Consider the following 18,209-nt stretch of genomic DNA (forward strand, 5'->3'; position numbering starts at 1 on the left):
TTGCTACAGATTTTTCTTCAATTTCTAGCAATGCTTGAATATCATTTTGTATGAGAATGCCTGGCAATATTGTGTGGATGGGTGGCACCTGTCAACTGGCAGAGTTCACTTTGAATAATTAAGCAGGAAACTGGAATGTTTCTGAAGACTAGAATTTGAACAATTTTGCTTTCGAGGCAAATGCCCAACTGTCCCAGTTTGTGCACAGACAGCCACTTCAGGTTCATTGGAAAGAAACTCCTAGCTCCACATCACACTGCATTGTGTGGGGTTTGCATTGCATAGAGGTGGGAGTAAATGGGGACTATTCCAGCCCTTTTAAAAATTAACACCGAGATGGTATATCTGGAAGGTCAACCCCCTCCACTTCTGGGCCCTTCTCCGTAAGTTCTAGAATGGCTGTCCTCTGTTTATTCATGTTTTATAAATGTTCTGTCTACTGAAAGCCTCTTTGTCACTCTTTTTTTACTTTTTTCTCTTTATTGTCCCTTTATGAGGATCTTGACGTAAGAGAAGAAAAATATTTGTTTTTAGTCAGCAGCCCTGGACCAGAAGCCACAAGTTACTTTTAAAAATAAGCTTTGGGGGCGCCTGGGTGGCCCAGTCGGTTGAGCCTCAGACGACTTCAGCTCAGGTCATGATCTCATGGTTCGTGGGTTTGAGCCCCACGTGGGGCTCTGTGCTGACAGCTCAGAGCCTGGAGCCTGCTTCGGATTCTGTGTCTTCCTCTCTCTCTGCCCCTCCCCCGCTCACACACTGTCTGTTTCTCTCACTCTCAAAAATAAATAAACATTGGGGTGCCTGGGTGGCTCAGTCGGTTAAGCGTCCGACTTCAGCTCAGGTCACGATCTTGCGGTCCGTGAGTTCGAGCCCCACGTCGGGCTCTCGGCTGATGCCTCAGAGCCTGGAGCCTGCTTCCGATTCTGTGTCTCCCTCTCTCTCTGCCCCTCCCCCTTTCATGCTCTGTCTCTCTCTGTCTCAAAAATAAATAAACGTTGGCACAAAAACAGACACATAGACCAATGGAATAGAATAGAAACCCCAGAACTAGACCCACAAACGTATGGCCAATTAATCTTTGACAAAGCAGGAAAGAACATCCAATGGAAAAAAGACAGTCTCTTTAACAAATGGTGCTGGGAGAACTGGACAGCAACATGCAGAAGGTTGAAACTAGACCACTTTCTCACACCATTCACAAAAATAAACTCAAAATGGATAAAGGACCTGAATGTGAGACAGGAAACCATCAAAACCCTAGAGGAGAAAGCAGGAAAAGACCTCTCTGACCTCAGCCGTAGCAATCTCTTACTCGACACATCCCCAAAGGCAAGGGAATTAAAAGCAAAAATGAACTACTGGCACCTTAAGAAGATAAAAAAGCTTCTGCACAGCAAAGGAAACAACCAACCAAACTAAAAGGCAACCAACGGAATGGGAAAAGATATTTGCAAATGACATATCGGACAAAGGGCTAGTATCCAAAATCTATAAAGAGCTCACCAAACTCCACACCCGAAAAACAAATAACCCAGTGAAGAAATGGGCAGAAAACATGAATAGACACTTCTCTAAAGAAGACATCCGGATGGCCAACAGGCACATGAAAAGATGTTCAGCGTCGCTCCTTATCAGGGAAATACAAATCAAAACCACACTCAGGTATCACCTCACGCCAGTCAGAGTGGCCAAAATGAACAAATCAGGAGACTATAGATGCTGGAGAGGATGTGGAGAAATGGGAACCCTCTTGCACTGTTGGTGGGAATGCAAATTGGTGCAGCCACTCTGGAAAGCAGTGTGGAGGTTCCTCAGAAAATTAAAAATAGACCTACCCTATGACCCAGCAATAGCACTGCTAGGAATTTACCCAAGGGATACAGGAGTACTGATGCATAGGGGCACTTGTACCCCAATGTTTATAGCAGCACTCTCAACAATAGCCAAATTATGGAAAGAGCCTAAATGTCCATCAACTGATGAATGGATAAAGATATTGTGGTTTATATACATAATGGAGTACTATGTGGCAATGAGAAAGAACGAAATATGGCTCTTTGTAGCAACGTGGATGGAACTGGAGAGTGTGATGCTAAGTGAAATAAATAAGCCATACAGAGAAAGACAGATACCGTATGTTTTCTCTCTTACGTGGATCCTGAGAAACTTAACAGAAACCCATGGGGGAGGGGAAGGAAAAAAAAAAAGAAAGAGGTTAGAGTGGGAGAGAGCCAAAGCATAAGAGACTCTTAAAAACTGAGAACAAACTGAGGGTTGATGGAGGGTGGAAGGGAGGGGAAAGTGGGTGATGGGCATTGAGGAGGGCACCTTTTGGGATGAGCACTGGGTGTTGTATGGAAACCAATTTGACAATAAATTTCATATATTGAAAACAATTAAAAAAAACCGTTAAAAAATTTTTTTAAAAAATAACTAAACATTAAATAAAAAAAGAAAAAAAAAAGAAGGAATTAACTATCAACTTCCACAGTATGGCCAGCGATATTAGCTAGCTCTCACTCTACTCTAACAGGGCAGCAGCCTACCAGAGACCGAACTGTATCTGCCTCTATGTCCAGCAGATTCACCTTCAACTTTTGTTCACAAAAAGCAAGCAAACAAACAAAAAAAGCTGGGAAGTGTTTATTAATCCTTTTTTTAAATTTAATATAAAATTATAGGAACCTGAACTTTAGTAACACAGCTGGAATGGTCTGCAGCAGCAGGGGCAGCAGTGGGAGAAGAGGTTTAATTTGGTTGATTTTTCTGTGGTTGTTGGTTGTTCGCAGTCTCATGGTGATGGAAGCTGCACCTTTCTTCGAGGGGACCAAGAAGCTGCGGGAGGTTTGGTTCTCCAGGCAACAGCCCGATGCAAACCAAGAATCTGAGGATCTTTACACCATCCCAAGATCCGAGGGAGACACACTTTTTTTTTTTTTTAAATTTTTAATGTGTATTCATTCTTTGAGAGAGATAGAGACAGAGCGTGAGCAGGAAGAGGCACAGAGAGGGAGACACCGAATATGAAGCAGGTTCCAAGCTCTGAGCTGTCAGCACAGAGCCCGATGTGGGACTCAAACCCACGAACCATGGGATCATGACCTGAGCTGAAGTCTGAGGCTCAACCGACTGGGCCAACCAGGCACCCCGAGTGGGACATACTTTTGAAAGATGTGCAGTGCTCACAGCTTGTTTGTCTCCAAAAGACGTTTCATTTTGAAGGCATGGTACCATCCCCTTGCTAGGGATTACAGTTGAGTTTCACTCAATTCAAAGCTTCTTTTATTCTTGTAAGAATTTCATGAAACCTTCTTACCAAGGGTACCCACACCGGAATTTCAAGGAAGAAATAAAGTTTCTTAATGCAATTCTCCCAAACAGAGCAGCATATTATATTGTATGGGACACATGCATTCTGCCTGTTGGTACGTGTATACTTTGTATTTCCCAGAGACTCAGGTAATCAGTCAGCCAGATCAAACCCTGGAAATTCAAGTGTGAGCTTTACCCAGCAGTTACGGACCAGTTCTATATGAAAGAATGTGCGACTGCAAAGGATGTCACTCTTGAGAGTAGAATTCGTGACCTGACCCCGGGTTCTGTCATTGATGCCACACTGTTCAATCCTTGTGGGTATTCAATGAATGGAATGAAATTGAATGGAACTCATTGGACTGTTCACATCACTCCACATCCAGAATTTTCTTATGTTAGCTTTGAAACGAACTTAAGTCAGACCTCCTATGATGACGTGACCTGGAAAGTTGCGGAAGTCTTCTAGCCAGGAAAAGCTGTGTCCACGCTGTTTGTAAATAAGAGTTCCAAATGTTGCACAGTGCTTTCTTTGCCCCAGAAAATTGAAGGTTTTAAACGTCTTGATTACCAGAGCTCTATGTTCAATGATTATAATTTTGTTTTTACCAGTTTTGCTAAGAAGCAGCAACAACAGCAGTGTTGATTAATAAAAATGAAGAAAAAACGTAAAAAGAGAACACACAGAGAAGAAGGTGATGGCTGCTTTTTAGATATCAATACCGGGGGCCATATGTTCCATTACCATCACCTTATAGCTGCAGAAAACCCTAGACGTAATGATAGTGTAATCATTTTGAATTGTATGCACTATTATAGCAAAGAGTTAGATATCTTGCATGAATGCTCTCTTCTGTGTTTAGGTATCCTATGCCACTCTTGCTGTGAAATTGAAGTGCATGTATAAAAAACCTTTTACTATATGTAACTTCACAACACTTGTGAAAACAACTTAATTTGGTTTACGCACAATGTAATATTTCTCTAGGTATCATCCAAAATTCCCACCAGACAGGGCTTTCGTCTTCATTAGGTGTTGGCCTCAGCCTAATCATCTGGGACTATTCTATTAAATTGCTGCCAGGATTTTGTATCCAGTTACCTCCGCTTTCTAGAACATATTCTCTACTAATATTACTGAAACCAATTTCTACTTCATACAGATGTTTCTTGCAGCAACAATTAAAGTTTATCTTCCACGAGTCGAGTCCTCTTAAAATGACTGCAGTTATCCATTTTATTACTATTTTAACATTATTGCTTCCTGTACCTGTACTTCCTTTAATTGATTTTGTTCCTTGCCATCATGTCTTGCCTCCTGACACCCCCTCAATAAAGCAATGCACTATTAAAAGCCAAAAAAAAAAAAAAGGAATTAACCATCAACAGCAGTCTCATCATTAATGGTAGTGGCATTTTGATATTTTTTTTTCAAAGCTACATCTATAGCTCTAGTATACCTTTGTATTGGACTTTAATCACAACATTGTGTAGTGAAAATTGTCCATGTGAATAATAATCACTCAAATAAATTTTAAAGGAAATGTAACTTTTCATTTTGTTCATGAGTTTATCATAACGTAATTTGCTATTCCCTCATAGCTACATTTTAAAATGTTTTGTCCCTTATCACTGTTATAAGTAATGCTACAATGAGAATTCTTTACAGAAATCTTTACCCCCATCCCTTGTTATTTCCTTGGAATTTTATCTTTAAAGTAAAATATTTGAATCAAAAGATGTAAAAATTTTAAATTTCACAATTCATGTGCTAAATTGCTTTACAAAAAATGTATCTGTTAGCAGTGTATAAGGGTCCCCTCTCACCAATGACCTTACAAAATATAATATTAACATTTAAAAAAATTTTTTTCTTATGTTTTATATTTGAGAGAGAGACATAGAGCAGGGAGCGGTGGGGCAGAGAGACAGAGACAGAATCCGAAGCAGCCTCCAGGCTCTGAGCTGTCAGCACAGAGCCCGATGCAGGACTCGAACTCACAAACCGTGAGATCGTGACCTGAGCAGAAGTCAGACACTTAACCGACTGAGGAATCCAGCCTCCCCTATAATATTAACATTTTTAAAAATTTCAACATTATACACAGAAATTCCATCTTGTTTTACTTGGCTTTCCTTTCATTATTAACAAGGTGGATGCTTTGAAATTTTATTTGGCTGTTTTTGCTTTTTCTTTCATGAATTACCCTGCTTTGGTCCTTTGATGATTTTTGCAATCCTGATATAATGGTTACATTTTAGAATGTTGTCACAAATCAAAACGTGTTCCCTATCAAAGATACTTATATACGGTACCAGTTTTGTTTTTGTAAATTTTGTAGTGTATAACCTGTCTTAGATGTCGAGTCAACTTTTAGGTTTTCTGTGGATATTGTCCTCATCTGCACATGGTTATGCATGTTGCCAAAATTTTAAAAATAAATCATAAACACAAGAGATGCATAAAGAAAAGAAACATGTAGCCAGAATTATAATAGTTCTATTCTTAGCACGGAGGAAATAATTGGAAGACAAGTGCAAAGAATGCAAAGAAGTGCGTATCCAGTATGACACCTGCTGAGAGGCAGTCACTCCGTAAATACTTGGTGAGTGGATGAGTCAAGGAATTATGAGCAAGCAGAGGACTGCAGACACAGCTGGTGATGAGATCCCCTCCTCCTTTCAGTCTTTCCCTGATTTGATAAGTAAGTGTGGCAGACCAGGCATTCTCTCTTTATTTTAGTTTTTCTGTGTTACAGAAAATAATCTTATCTACAACATTCCTTCAGGGCGGTGTTGTTTTTATTATCTCCTGCTGTCAAAAATGGTCTAAACTTTTCAAAATACAGTTGGACAGATAATTCTTATCAAGTTATCACACATAGTGGAAAGGTTACTGATTCACATTCAAGTCAGAGACAGTGGCAGAAGTTAGTGTTTCTTTAAATAGCAGGTACTATGCTTGTTTCTATGGTAATAGAAACAACCTTTAATATGTTTTAAAGTTACTCTCTTTTGGGCCAGAATTCTCTGTTTTTCAAAAATGTTAAATGTAAAAATAATATCAGAATCATATTAAAGATAATTTGGGGGGGAAGGAAACAAAATTGTTGCAGGGCAACAGCTGTTTGTTGCTAATTTACATTCCATTTTCTTAACTGTTAATGGATACATATTTGTTAGAGGTCATTGTGGACAGTTCAAACTAGGTATGAGAGTTAATAAATTTTCAGTGACTTTGAACTGTATGTGTAAAAAATAAGTATAGAAAAATTATAAGGTTAGGGGTAATTTCAGTTGCCTTTTCTGGTTGTCAAAATTCATTATTATGAACATTTTGGTGACTCTGCAATGTTACAAACCACAGAATTTACCTTTGGCCTTTATATCTTGTTCATGTACCTTACTTTGGTGGAGTCCCCTTTTCTGTATGTGAGACTCCTGCCTACAGGAGAAAGAACATAATCCAGGTTGACCTGTAAGAACAGTCCTTGCTCTTAGGAACAGTGACAACTCCAGAACTTTTCAAGGGATTGATAAGGGATTGATGTTACGAGAAAAGGAGTTATAATATTTTGTGGCATGAATATTTGGTATAAAGGAACAGTAAATCCAGAGCTCCCATCTTTATTAAGATGTGGATACTGTCTAAGAATGAAAAGACAGTAGCTTCTTCATAACACTTGAACCTTCGCTTCCAACCAAGCCTAAATCAAGAACTACCACGTGTATTTTCTTATTAAATGAGCCAGTACAGTTGCTTTTTAGTTTAAGCTGATTTGGGTAGGTGTTCTTTTTCTTGTTAGACACTGGGTATACAGCTTCCATCTTTAAGTGAAAAGAACAAAAATAAATACTTGTCACACAGTGTAGATTAGTATCGATGGTTGGTAGCCCGTGCACAGAAACCCAGCCAAGTAAAGCAACTTGTGTAAAGGCATTGAGGTAAGAGAGATACTAGGATCCATTAAGAAAACTGACAGTAGACCTGGAATTTTCTGGTCTGGCATCTAAGGAGCTTAGAAGTCTCCACTCTGTTCTAAAAACAAGTAAAAAGCAGAACAAACTACAAATCCACAACTCTTAGATCCATCAGAGAAGTGAGGTCACAGAGCAAAATCACTGCCCTCAAAGAGATAGACAGAAAGGCACAGAGAATCTCAAGGTACTGGAGGAGAAACCCAAATGGTAATTGACAAGTTGTTAGAGCCTCAGTGTGCACAAGTCCGGGATTTTAAAACTCTAGGGGCCTAGGATGGGGCGACCTCACACTAAACATATTCTTACAATATGATCCAGCGGTCACACTCCTTTGGTACTTACCTAAATGAGTTGAAAACATGTTTACAAAGAAACTTGCACTTGGATATTAATAGCACCTTTCATCATAATCGCCACAAACTGACAACAGCCAAAATGTCTGTCCTTCGTTAAGTGAATGGACAGATAACAATGATACACCCATAAAGTGGAATATTATTCAGTGCCAAAAAAGAAATAAGCTATTGAGCCATGAAAAGACACGGAACCATCTCAAATGCATATTTTTAAGTGAAAAGAGCCAATCGGAAAACGCTTTAACTGTATGACATTCTAGAAAGGCAAAACAGTGGAGACAGTAAAAAGATCAGTGGTCGCTGGTGATTAGGAAAGAGTGAGTGGTGATGAATAGGCAGAGCACAGAGGATTTCTTAGGCAGTGAGACTCTTCTGTATAAAAGACAATGGTGGACACATTCTACATTTGTAAAACCCATAGACTGTGCAACACCAAGCATGACTTTTAAACTATGGACTTAGGGTGATAATGATGTGTCAGTGTAGGTTTGTTGATGGTAACAAATATACCACTCTGGTGTTGATAGCTAGGGATGGTGACGTGCGTGTGAGGTCAGGGGGTATATGGGGACTGTCTGTGCTTTCTGCTTAGTATTACTGTGAAACTAAAACTGCTCTTAACAATAAAGCCTATTACAAAAATTTAGTATGACCAAGAATAAGGTATATGGAAAATGACAGATTTTTTTTTTTTTTTTGAGACAGAGAGAGAGAGAGCAGGGGAGGGGGAAGAAGGAAAGAAAGTGAGATTCTTGACAGGAGCCCGATCCCACAACCCTGGGATCATGACCTGAGTGGAAATCAAGACTTGGGCACTTAATCGACTGAGCCACCCAGGCACTCCTGACAGATGATTAAACACAGAAGTTATGCAGTGTCTTTGACTGTCATGATAACAAATTCAGATTTTATTCATAAAAGTCATTTGGGGGCTGATTATGCATTTATGTATTTGGGTTTTTTTTTATCTTTGAGATTCTGTGATTTCATTGAGAGTCTGACTCAATACTTATAGTGACTGAGATATTTTCAGTCTGATCATTCTATCCATCACCATCCTTACAACCACCACTGCAACTACCTCAGCAGGAACTGGCTTAGTTTTACACACTTTTTTCTTATGTTTATCTGTGCTGATTCCTAATAATCACCATATTCTTTTCTAAACATTTACCAACTTCACTTTATTTACTTAAAAAATTTATTTTATTGATATATAATTGACATATTAAATTGTAAGTTTAAAATGTAGAGTGTGTTGATTTGATCCAATTGTGTGTTGCAATCTGACCACCCCCATGTCATTGCATGACACCTCTGTCAGGTCACATGAGTATAATTTCTTTTTTGTGGTGGAAACAATTAAGATGTAGTCTCTTAGCAGCTTTGAAGTTTATCATACAGTATTGTCTATTATCACTTGTGTTAGACCTCTGGGTCTTATTTATCTATTAGCTGCAAGTTTATGGCATTAATATTATTTTTTAAGTGTTTATTTTTTATTTTTGAGAGAGAGGAGAGAGAGGGCAAGCAGGGGAGGGACGGAGGGGGGTGGTCAGAGGATCCAAAGCAAGCTCCGTGCTGACAGCAGGAACTCTCAAACCATGAGATCATGACCTGAGCTGAAGCCAAGCCAAATTCGGATGCTCAACCGACTGAGCCACCCAGGCACCCTGCAGGTGTGTGCCTTTAAACAACATCTCCCTAGTTCCCCTACTCCCTAGCCTCTGGTAACCACCATCCCACATCGTTTTTATGAGTTCACCTTTTTTAGATTCCACATGGAAGTGAGATCAGACAATATTTATCTTCTTTGACTTATCTCACTTAACATTCCTTCAGGGTATTTAAGTATTTAGGGGCCCCCCTGGGTGGCTCAGTCTGTTTGAGTGTCTGACTTTGGCTCAGGTCATGATCTCATGGTTTGTGAGTTCGAGCCCCGCATTGGGCTCTTTGCTGTCAGCCTGTCACTGCAGAGCCCGCTTCAGGTCCTCTGTCCCCCACTCTCTGCCCCTCCCCAACTTGCCCTCTCCCAAAAATAAAAATAAACACTTAAAAAAGGAGGTATTTGGGTCACCTGGGTGGCTCGGTTGAGTGGCCGACTTCAGCTCAGGTCATGATCTCACAGCTTGTGAGTTCAAGCCCCACATCGGGCGCTATGCAGACAGGTCAGATCCTGGAGCCTGCTTTGGATTCTGTGTCTCCCTCTCTCTCTGCCCGTCCCCTGCTCATGTTCTGTCTCTGTCTCTCAAAAATAAATAAACATTAAAAAATTTTTTTTAAATAAAAAAGAAGGTATTTAAGTATTTAAAGCAAGGCAGTAACATCATTTGTTTGATATGTAGAAAAACCACTCTTGATATTGTGAAAAATAGATTTGAGGACAGGGAGACTAGAAGAAATGGACCAGCCAGAGGACTATTGTTATTAATCAGGTTAAATCCATGAGAACATGGAAGAAAAAATATCAGAGGAGGAAAGATCCAAGAAGCACTTAGGAGCTGGATGAGCCAGAGGCAGTGGTGAGGGGTTGGCTGTGAGAGGCAAGGGAATGGGAGGGGATTGGAAAGAGCAGTCTGGCCCCTCACATTTTAAGGTCCCAGTGCGTGAGTCAGTGCAGGCCAACATACCATGAATGTTTAAAAGGTATAAATAAAGCTAACAACTCATTAAGTAAAGCATGTTCTATTCTAGCTTGAAAAATATAATTCTAATACTGACAGATTAACTATGATGTTCATCTATGATTTTCATATAACAATGCTGGCAAAGTATCAAAGGTAGCTAGATTGAATTATTATCGTACATATCAGTGTTCAGCAAGTTTTTTTTTATGAAAACAATGCCTAAAACATTAAAAACTAAAATGTAATTGTACTCAAAATACATATAATTTTTAATATATTTTCAATAAAATGGTGAATTTAAATAAACTTGAAAGATTACTTTTTCTAATTTTAGGAGAGATTTTCCTTCCAAAGCAAACCGAATTATCTATTATGTTCAGACGCAAAATGCAAATGACAGTGAATATCATAATTTCAAATATAATTCTAGCATTTATAATCCATCTGGTTGCCAATGTAAATAATTGATATCATACTTTATGTATGTTTTCTCTAGACCTTTATATATACAAATTTAAAATCTCTACGGATTGTTAATATTGCTAAATGTAGTACAGGCTCCCTTGAGCACTTGCTACTACACTACTCATTCTGGAATACCTCTGGAAATGCAAATTGAAGCACCAAGAGAACAAGAAAATGGATGCTTGGCACTAATGAGAAGTGATAATTATTACAAGAATCCATTGTGTTCATGCTATCTGAAGAAGCATTTGTCAAGTTCGTTAATTTCTCTTTTTATTTACCTAGACATATCTACCACTAAACCTTCCTCGTTCTTCACAGCAAGTTTCCTCTCTGAAGTCAGTAGTCACATAATCCCCACACCGTCCCCATATGGAGAAGTAGCTTCCTTTTGTTTCAAGGATATACAGCAAGAGATAGGAGAAACATTTTCGTGGAACCTGAAGGGTACTAATCAAGAGAAAAGATACTAGTATTTCACCTGGTGCCAGTCTGGATGCCAGATCCTGAATGACAGAGGTGCCCATAACTTCCCTGTAGTGTTAGTAAGTGTGTGTCTGTGTGTGCATGCGTGTGCATGTGTGTATGATATCCAGAGTTGTCTAAGGTGTGTGGTTCAATGCAGTTCAACGAGGCTCGGAGAAACATCATGGCATTTTTACCTTAAGTGTCTAGGTTATTGGTGGGCCCATAACTGAAACAGGGATTATCATAGTAAGAGGAACAGGTTTAGGGGAAAATTATAATTCAGTTTGGGACAAGTTAATTTTTAGATAATGATGAGATATCCAAATTAAGAGATTTAGTTGAGTTAGAAATATAGTCTCAGTCTCTAAATCCAGGACTCTAGGGGCGCCTGGGTGGCTTAGTTGGTTAAGCGTCCGACTTCGGCTCAGGTCATGATCTCACAGTCTGTGAGTTCAAGCCCCGCGTCGGGCTCTGTGCTGACAGCTCAGAACCTGGAGCCTGTTTCAGATTCTGTGTCTCCCTCTTTCTCTGAGCCTCCCCTGTTCATGCTCTCTCTCTCTCTCTCTCTCTCTGTCTCAAAAATAAATAAACGTTAAAAATTAAAAAAAAAATTTTATAAATTAATAAATCCAGGACTCAATTTCCCATATGGGCGTAAGAGTTGTTCACATTGTAGTTTATAGGAGGAAAGACAGATTTTAAGGTTCTACTCTCACATTCTCCTTATTTATCCCAAAGAAGAAATCCATTTATTGAATATCAAACACCAAATGGACTGTGTGAGCCAATGGGTGAAGTTAATCCATAGGTTAAATGCAAGCTTCACTTGAATTTCTCTCTCAGTGGCCTCTACTCTTACAGTTCGCTAACTTGGCTATCTCCACAGCCCTGGAGCCCACATTTTATCTTTCTATGCATATCTTCTCCCTCTTCCTGCCATGAAATTAGAATGTGATAATATTGAAAACCTGCTTTAGGTTGAGGAGGTAGATGAGAGAGGTGAATTTAAATGAAATAGAGAAAGTGCCAGCTCAAGCTCCAGAAGTCCCAGCTTCAAATGGTTACAAGCTTTGAGGTTTAGGGCCCCAAACTGCTTCTTTCTCCCCATTGCCACCGCTGTGTATAAATCTCTAAGAAGGGTGATATAGTGTAGGTTAAAATTTTAGTAGTCTTGGATAACCTGTCCACCTGAGATTAGTGAAAATGCCAGGATATTGGATAGTAAAAATCCTATTATGAATTGCATTACTATAAATTAAATAACAAGTTCAGGGGGTGCCTGGGTGGCTCAGTGTCTGATTCTTGGTTTCGGCTCAGGTCGTTATCTCACAGTTTCGTGAGTTTGAGCCCCACATTGGGCTCTGGGCTGGCAGCACAGAGCCTACTTGGGATCCTCTCTCTCTCCCCCCTCTCTGCCCCTCCCCTATGTGTACTGTCTCGGTCTGTCTTAAAATAAATAAATTTTAAAAGAATAAATAAAAAATTAATAAGTTGAAATGTAACACCTGAACATGTGTGCAATAAAAAGAAATGTTCTTTCTAGTCTGTGTCCCAGGTCCCAAATATCAATACAGGTAGGAGCATTCCTTACATATTTATTGACCACTGCTGCACTTTTCTCACTCAAAAAAAGCCATCAGACAGCATTGTTAATATGAGTGCATATACTTTTGGGCACATGCACACATAAGAATAAATTCCAAGGAGAAAAATTTCTAAATCAGAAAATATATCTTTTACATTTTCTGTCACCAAATTATTCTCCAAAGAGATGGAGCCAATTTATGTTCCTTTCACCAGGTGTGTGAGGATGCTGGATTAATATTAATTATTTTCAGTTTTGGAAACCAGGAAGGTAAAAAAGTTATCGAATTTTTGTTTTAAATTGCATTTTGTTGGTCGACATGGTGGAGGAACAGGGGGACCCGAAGTTCCCTCATCCCTCAAACACAGCAGTATTGAGGCCAGAAGACTTGGGGTTCCAGGAATCCGGGTTACAGAGTGACAGAAACATCTCCAGGGGCCCACGGGGACAAGGTGGCAGGCCATAGGTGCCTGATTGTGAACTGGGAGAGATAAAACGGGTGGCGTAGGCTTGGAGGGGAGGGGTCCCCTTCTGCAGAGAGACAAAAGGAAGAGAAAGAAAGGTTGTGGAATGTAGGATTGTATTTGGACAAGACAAAAACCATCAACCCGGGAACGGATACAATGGAGAAAGAACCAATTTCTAACTGCGGGGCTTTCTCCACCCTGTTTGAGCGCCTGGGGAGGAGGGGAGCCAGCCCCCCCTACCCCGGGCACAGTTGGAGAGAGCAGTCCTCTCCTTCGAGTGCTGTGGGAGAAAGGGAAATAGCCACTGCAAGGACAAAAGACCCTGCAGCAACCCCCACCCCCCCACCCCCCAGCCAGAGGCCCTTTGTCATCTGCCTGGCAGAGTGACAGTACCCCAGAACTGGGGCATGTGGAATGGGTTTTAAGACATTGGGTTTGAATCTCAGCAGAGTGCATGGGAGGTGCGGGAGACTGCGGAGAGGAACAGAACCAGCCCACTGGCACTTGTGTGGCACTGTGAGGACTGCCTGAACAGAGTGCTTTGGGACACCCGGTCCGTGGAAGAGAGATGGGGATGTTGCCATTTTTCTCCCCATCACCAACAAGGTGGGGATTCAGGGAATGGACAACAGGCACACAGTGGAGGCAGCCCGCCTACACCAAACCATGCCCCTCCGTGTCTGGTAACTGCATATCTACCAGACCAAGGTTGACACTGACGGAACCAGATGGTCCCCTCCTCCAGCCCAGTGCAGCCACCGGGTCCAAGGCACCGCCAGATATTTGCCCAGCGGTTTTGCAATCTCTGATTTGATTCTTGGTCAATTCTTATTTTATGTGTATAAAATTCATTTTTTTTCTTCCTTTTATTTCTTCCCTTCTCTTGTCTGGTTATTCTGGTTCTTGGTTTGTTTAAGCAGACATTTTTAATCTATTCTTTTTACACCTCTTCTGTATCTCCCTCGTTATTTTTTTTTCTCTCTGTCTCTGGACTAAGCTGTATAGTTTCTCTGATTCTCTGCATGGTCATTTTTTTTTTCTTTCCCTTTTCCCCACCCCTGTCATTTCTCTCCTTGCATGGGATAAAGCCTCTTCCACCACCAGTCCCCACTTTTTTAAAAAAAAACAAACTTTCCAGGGTTGCTTCAACGAACAAATCAGAGAACACGTGGTGGAGGTCCAAACCACCACAACGAGTAGGGAGATAAAGCAACCATAGTCTCAACAACAGAAAGCAGAAAACACACTCCAAAAACACTTCCTGAAGGGCCAGGCCCTGGACAGTGTTATGACCCCTTTTTGATAGAGTAGTGCTCACAGGTGCAGGATTCATAAAAGTTATTAAAACACATAAGGGACAGAAAACTAGCCAATATGACAAAATGGAAGAATTCTCCTCAAAAGAAATTCCAGGCAGAAATGACAGCTATAAGAATTGCTCAAAACAGATATAAACAATATGACTGAGCAAGAATTTAGAATAATAGTGAAAAGATTAATAGCTGGGCTTGAAAAAAGCATAGAAGACACAGAGAACCTATTGCTGCAGAGATTAAGGAACTAAGAAATAGTCACGACGAATTAAGAAATGTTGTAAATGAGGTACAAACGATGCAGAGATAGTAAGGACAGAGCAGGCAGAGGGGAGATTAAGTGAAATAGAAGATAAACTTATGGAAAATGATGAAGCCAAGAAAAAGAGAGATAAGAAAATACTAGACCACAATGGGAGAATTAGGGAACTAAGTGATTCAATGAAATGTAATAATATCTGTATCATAGGAGTTCTGGAAGAAGAAGAGAGAGAGAAAGGGGCATGTTTCCTTTAATAAATTACAGCTGAGAACTTCCCTAATCTGGGAAAGGAAATGGACATCCAAATCCAGGAGGCACAGACAATTCCCTTCAGATTTAACAAGAATAGATCTTCTCCACAGCATATCATAGTGAAACTGACAGAATACAAAGATAAAGAATTCTGAAAGCAGCTAGGGACAAACGGGCCTTAACCTACAAGGGTAGACACATAAGGGTAGTAGCAGATCTATTCACTGAAACTTGGCAGACCAGAAGGGAGTGGCAGGAAATATCCAATGTGCTGAACAAGAAAAATATGCAGCCAAGAATCCTTTATCCAGCAAACCTATCATTCAGAATATAAGGAGAGATCAAAGCTTTTCCAGACAAACAAAAACTGAAGGAGTTCATGACCACTAAACCAGTCCTACAAGAGATCCTAAGGGGACTCTGTGAGTAGAATGCTGCAAAGATTACAAAGAACCAGAGACACCACCACAAGCATGAAACCTACAGATAGCACAATGACACTAAATCTGTATCTTTCAATAATAACTCTGGATGAAAATGGACTGAATGCTCCAATCAAAATACATAAGGTATCAGAATGGAAAAAAAAAAACCCAAGATCCATCTATATGCTGTCTACAACAGACCCATTTTAGACCTGAGGACACTTTTACATTGAAAGTGAGGGGATGGAGAACCATCTATCATGCTACTGGAAGTCAAAAGAAAGCTAGAGTGCCCATACTTATATTAGACAAACTAGATTTTAAACTAAGGGCTGTAACAAGAGATGAAGAACAGCATTATATCATAATTACAGGGTCTATCAAGAAGAGCTACCAATTGTAAATGTTTATGCTGCCAACTTGAAGTACCCAAATACATAAATCAATTAATCACAAACATAAGAAATATTATTTATAGGAATGCTATACTTGCAGAGGATTGTAATACTCCACTTACAACAATGGACAGATCATCTGGGCAAAAAATCAATAAAGTAATAATGGCCATGAATGATACACTGGACCTGATGGACTTGACAGATACATTCAGAATTTTTCATCCAAAAGCAGCAGAATACACATTCTTTTTGAGTGCACATGGAACATTCTCCAAGATAAATCACGTACTGGGTCACAAAACAGACCTCAATAAATATAAAAGAATTGAGATCATACCACGCATATTTTCTTGTCACAACGTTATGAGACTTGAAATCAACCACAAGAAAACATTTGGAAAGCCTCCAAATGCATGGAGGTTAAAGAACATCCTACTAAAGGATGAATGGGTCACCAGGCAGTTAAGGAAGAAATTTAAAAATATATGGAAGCAAATGAAAATGAAAACACAACAGTCCAAACCCTTTGGGATGCAGCAAAGTCAGTCCTAAGAGGACAATACATTGCAATCCAGGCCTAACTCAAGAAACAAGAAAAATCCCAAATGCAAAATCTAACAGCACACCTAAAGGAACTAGAAGCAGAGCAGCAAAGAAACTCCAACACCAGCAGAAGAGAAATAATAAAGATTAGAGCAGAAATAAACAATATAGAATCTAAAACAAAAAACAAAACAAAACAAAACAAAAACCACAGTAGAACAGATCAATGAATCTAAGAGCTGGTTTTTTGAAAAAATAAACAAAATTGATAAACCCCTAGCCAGACTTCTCAAAAAGAAAAGAGAGAGGACCCAAATAGATAAAATCACAAATGAAAGAGGACAGATCACAACCAACATCACAGAAATACAATTATCAGAGAACACTATAAAAATTTATGACAACAAACAGGACAACCTGGAGGAAATGGACAATTTCCAAGACACCTACACACTACCAACCCTCAAACTAGAAGAAATAGAAAATTTGAACAGGCCCTAACCAGTGAAGAAATTGAATCAGTTTTCAGAAATCTCCCAACAAATAAGAGTCTTGGGCCAGAGGGCTTCCGAGGGGAATTCTACCAGACATTAAAGCTGAGTTAATACCTATCCTTCTCAAGCTGTTCCAAAAAAAATAGAAATAGAAAGAAAGTTTCTGGGCTCATTTTCTGAAGCCAGCATTACCTTGATTTCCAAACCAGACAGAGACCCCACTAAAAACAATTATAGGCCAATATCCCTGATGAACATGGATGTAAAAATTCCCAACAAGACACTAGCAAATAGAATTCAACAGTATCAAAAGAATTATTCACCATGATCAAGTGGGATTCATTCCTGGACTGCAGAGCTGGTTCAATATTTGCAAATCAATCAATGTGATACATCACATTAATGGAAGACAGTATAATAACTATATGATCCTGTCAAAGATGCAGAAAAAGCATTTGACAAAATACAGTATGCTTACTTAATAAAAACCCTCAGGAAAGTCAAGATGGAAGGAACATACCTTAACATCATAAAAGCCATATATGAAAAGGTCACACCTAATATCATCCTCAATGGGGAAAAACTGAGAACTTTCCCCCTGAGATCAGGAAAACAGCAGGGATGTCAACTCTCACCACTGTTGTTTGACATAGTGTTGGACATCATAGCCTAAGCAATCAGACAAGAAAATGAAATAAAAGTCATCCATGTTGACAAAGAAGAAGTCAAACATTCACTTCTCGAAGCTGAGATGATATTCTATGTGGAAAACCCAAAAGATTCCACCAAAAAGCTGCTAGAACTGATACATGAATTTATCAAAGTCTCAGGATATAAAATCAATGCACAGAAATCAGTTGTATTTCTACACCAATAATGAAGCATCAGAAAGAGAAATCAAGAAGTTAATCCCATTTACAATCACACTAACAACCATAATATGCCTAGGAATAAACCTAACCAAAGATGTAAAAGATCTGCATGCTGAGAACTATAGAAAACTTATGAAGGAAATTGAAGAAGACACAAAGAAATGGAAAAATATTCCATGCTCATGGATTAAAAGAATAAATATTGTTAAAATGTGAATATTTCCCAAAGCAATCTACACATTCAATGCAATCCCAATCAAAATTGCACTGGCATTCTTCTCAAAGCTAGAACAAACAATCTTAAAATTTGTATGGAACCACAGAAGATCCCGAATAGTCAGTTATGTTGAAAAAGAAAACCAAAGCAGGAGACATAACAATCCCAGACA

At 39.5% G+C, this 18,209-nt stretch overlaps 1 pseudogene; it reads left to right on the top strand.

The window, feature by feature from the left end:
- The first annotated feature begins 2,471 nt into the window (after positions 1 to 2,471).
- On the top strand, positions 2,472 to 4,738 carry LOC106986628 (S-adenosylmethionine decarboxylase proenzyme-like; annotated as a pseudogene).
- The last annotated feature ends 13,471 nt before the right edge of the window (positions 4,739 to 18,209 follow it).

Source organism: Acinonyx jubatus, chromosome B1, assembly GCF_027475565.1.
Source record: "Acinonyx jubatus isolate Ajub_Pintada_27869175 chromosome B1, VMU_Ajub_asm_v1.0, whole genome shotgun sequence".
NCBI classification, from domain to species: domain Eukaryota; kingdom Metazoa; phylum Chordata; class Mammalia; order Carnivora; family Felidae; genus Acinonyx; species Acinonyx jubatus.